The sequence below is a fragment of the Myotis davidii genome, unplaced genomic scaffold (assembly GCF_000327345.1).
Source record: "Myotis davidii unplaced genomic scaffold, ASM32734v1 scaffold110, whole genome shotgun sequence".
Classification (NCBI taxonomy): domain Eukaryota; kingdom Metazoa; phylum Chordata; class Mammalia; order Chiroptera; family Vespertilionidae; genus Myotis; species Myotis davidii.
This window is the reverse complement of record NW_006283436.1, coordinates 2,824,711-2,829,142: the sequence shown is the minus strand read 5'-3', so window position 1 is coordinate 2,829,142 and position 4,432 is coordinate 2,824,711.

Genomic DNA, 4,432 nt, shown 5'->3' with positions numbered 1-4,432 from the left:
AGCCAAAACAAAAGGAATGCTCCCGTAGCTGTTAATACATAGATAGTGTGTTAACTTAGTAATCATGGGATTCACTGGTTTAGATGTAACCAGCTATTCCATGCCCAGAGACTTGTCAGAAACTTGTATTGGCACTTAAACATTTTCCTTTAGTTAGGTGTGCGGTACCTCAAAATCCAGCATGCAAACACTGGATCCAACAGAATTCCACCTCAAAAATTTGGAAAGATATGTATATACAGTGTGAGAAAAATAGAGGTTTTAAAAGTATCAATATTTATATGACAGATCTGTGTATGTTTTTATATAGTCAAGTCTTAACAAGGCCTACCCTGGTGCAAAGTAGTTCCCTATGTAAGATTTTGCTATTTGCTCACAGCTATTGTGATGGCTCTGTTTATAAATCAGCAAAGGCTTAGAATTCACAATTTTTTGCAAAAACATTATCTGTTGAAATTTACATAAGTATCCCATTTAATTTTCACATAAATAGTATGGGGTGCCCTAGATGTTTTGGCTCAATTGATAGAGCATCAGCCTGCAGACTGAAGGGTCTCGGGTTCAGTTCCAGTCAAGGGCACATGCCCAGTTGAGGGCTCAATCCCCAGTGGGGGGGCGTGCAGGAGGCAGCCCATCAATGATTCTCTCTCATTGACGTTTCTATCTCTCCCTCTCCCTTCCTCTCTGAAATCAATAAAAATATATTTTTTTAAAAGAATGGGAAATTTATATATATATATAAACAAGCATTATTGGGTAAGTGATGGCATCTTAAATTCATGAGAAAAAAATTGAAAATGAAAAAAATAAATAATTGAAGGCCACAACGTTTTTAAGTAATGGACCAGGAACCCAAACCCAGGTCTTTTTCATATGAAAGTCCCAATTTTTCATACTGTATGGACTTGTGAAAATCACTGGCCAAGCTTCTCACTTTTGGAAATAGCTTTTGGATATTTTACTTGAAGGAAGGGCCGTTGATTATGGGGAAGCGGGCCCTGCTGGGTTTTGAAGTGCTTTTGAGAAATGATTACTTTCAGGCACCCAGAAGTCTGACTTGATGGTCAATTACATGGCAGTGGCTCAGAGCATGTTCTGCTGCCTTTGGAAACTAAAAGTTTCACGAGCCTGTGAGTTGTAGTTTTAGAAAAAGAGCACTGTTTTCAGACTGACCAATAAAATATAGATGAAATTATAATTCTTAATATTGCAATCTCCAGCATGATAAATGAATAAAGTGGAATTTCTTTATTTGTCTATAATTTCTATACTTATTTAACATAAGCACCTGTGTATATAGTTTAGTGAAGATCAAGAAAATTGTAAATGCCATAACCAGAATTTTACTACAATGGTTTGACTTACATTTTTCAACTTTATGGCAGTTTGAAAACAATAGGCATTCAATAGAAACCACACTTCAAATTTTGAATTTTGATGTTTTCCCAGGCTAGTGTTATGTGGTAGAATACTCTCTCTGGATGCTGGGCAGAGCTGCAGCCCATAATCAGCCACATGATGACAAGGGTAAACAACCAATACCCTACAGTGTACTGTGTTGCCAGCCTCTTTATTTTTTGATATTTTGTTCTGAGTATGTCTAAGGTAGGCAAGGTTTAGATATGGTGTTCAGTAGGTTAAGTGAATTAAAAGCATTTTCGACTTATGCTATTTTCAACTATGATGGGTTTATCTGAAGGTAACCCGCTTGCACCTCAAGGAGCATCTGTATTTATAAAATGACAATATGAATGAATTAGAAAGCAGTCTTAATAGGTCTAAATGGTTGTGGTTGCCCTCAATAAAGATTACAGACATTATGTGCTTGTGTCCAGATACATGCAAACAGGCACAGGTTTGTTTTATCCCTGATATTTTATTACAGTATTTATTCTGATGTTTAAGATTACTGTGAGTTTTCTTAACTTACAATTCTATGTTTCTTTATCATATCATAACTAGAAATATAAAGTTTAGAAGCGGCAGCCCTGTTGTTTAAATAGTCATTGCTAGATTGAGGAAATATATTTCAGGAGCTCTTAACCATTTTTTTCTTCATACCATGGGCCCCTTTTCCAGAATTATGTTTTGAGTGCATAAAATACATATATCGTTTAAAAATTGATGATTTTGAAATACAATTATCAAAATATTTTTTTTTGCATTTGTGATAGAACATTTGTGCTTTTTATCACAAGATATAGCAACAGGTCTAATAACTACTGTAATTTTGAATTTGTGATAACTATAAATGGTATTAGAAGATATCTGCAACAACTATAATGTGATAGAAAAAGATGTACTTTCTATTAGTGACACGTCACAGGAACTGCTAATAACACTTGACTTGTTGCTCGTATTTGAAATGAAAAGAAATGCTAAATTTCAGTATCAGTGAAGATTATTTACTGTTTGTGTATGCTTTGGGACTTCTGCTGTAATAATCCTTGTAATATTTAAAGTAGACTCAACTGCTGTGACAAATTGAGATGGTCTACATGTTGGTGTCTAGCACAAAGGAAGTCCTATTTCTCAGTCACTAACACCAAGTCAGATGGCTCTCCTTCAAAAGGTAATTCAGGGACTTGGATTCCTTCCATCTTGCAGCTGCATGGGAATCTGGGGCCTACCTGTTGTCTAAATTCCTCTAATGCAGTGGTCGGCAAACTGCGGCCCCTTGAGTGTGGCTCCTCCACAAAATACCAGGTGTGGGTGCGCACGTACTGTGCGATTGAAACTTCGTGCCCACACTCAAGGGGCCAAAGAGCCGCATGTGGCTCGCGAGCCGCGGTTTGCCAACCACGGCTCTAATGGAAGGGGGAGAGAGTTGAGGGGAGCACCCCAGCATCTTAAAAAGTGTTGGGCCAGAGGTGACACATGTCACCACCACCCACATTCCTTTGGCAAGAACTAGTCACATGGACCCACCTGGGCACCACGTCCTAGTAACAATGCCACACAGTGGCATGGGAAACACAAGATTTGGGTGGGCAGTTAGCTGTATCTACCACAATCATGTTTTATAACTTTTATACAACAGATTTGGAGGACAATTTTCCTAATACTGTGTCATCTTTCACATTCCTGACACAAATCCTACTTGGTTTTGGTGTATAGTTGTTTTTCTAAATTGTTAACCGGGTGAGAGGAAAAAATGAACAAACAAGCAATCAAACAATCAGCAGCTCTTGCTCCCTGAGTGGAGACCCCTAAGCTACAACCTAGGTATCATCATTGAAGTGTCTTCTTTCCTACTCAAAGTGATCCATCTACTATTTTACATCCTAAATACCAGGATGTAAAATACACTTAAATCAGGCCTGCTCCTGCCACTGCCTCCCTTTCAATTCTCATAAATTCTCTCCTGGACTACTTCTATAATCGCTTCTGATTGAGCCTTCTGCCTTCAGTTTTGTCCCTCTCCCAAAGCCGGTCTTCTCAAACTTTTAAAACTTCACATCCCCATGAGTGAAAAACAGAGCACACTCCTTAATGTATGCACATTGGTTTATTTATGTTATGTATACTTCCTCTTTCACCATTATGTATATCATAAAATGATACAGAGAGATTAAAACTTAAATATCAATAGGGGTTCTAAAATGATCTTCTCCATCCAGTGGATTCTTTGAAACACATGATTCAGTGTGAGCTCTGTCAGCACAAGGGACAGCAGAAGTATCACAGGGCTAAGGGGTTTAATAAGAATTAGGGCTTATCTGAATGAGGGGGCAGCTAGGAAGTGAAAGTCTGTCTGCAAAGGGGTAGTCAAAGGATTTGAGAAATAGTCACTGGTTCTATTTGAAGTTGGAAAAGCTGGAATTTGTAGAAGTCTTAGAAGCAACAGGTCTCACCACAAGAGGACAGTGAAATGTGAGCGCCTACAGAGATCTCAGGAAACGGCTCTAACTCCCCACAGCCTTCTGAATATAATGGGTTTTCCTTCACCTCTGCCTGCTACACCTCCACGAGTTTTTCTCATCAGAAAATTAATGCATTCGGAAGTCAAAGAAAAAAAATCTGTGAGCCTTAAAAAAGACTAGACATGTTCATGCCAGTTGACAACAACTAATTTAACACAGCTGACTTGGAACACAGCCAATTTTGGTTGGAGATTAATACTCTATTCTGGATTCAGAGTGATTTTTCTAAAATGTACCTGATTTTGTGTTACTCGAAATTCTTCTGTAGCTTCCTCTTGAGATCAGACAAGAGCGAGAGCATTCAAGATGGTATGGTCTAGACCAGTGATGGCGAAACTTTTGAGCTCGGCGTGTCAGTATTTTGAAAAACCCTAACTTCACTCTGGTGCCGTGTCACATATAGAAATTTTTTGATATTTTCAACCATAGTAAAACAAAGACATATTTTTGATATTTATTTTATATATTTAAATGCCATTTAACAAAGAAAAATCAACCAAAAAAATGAG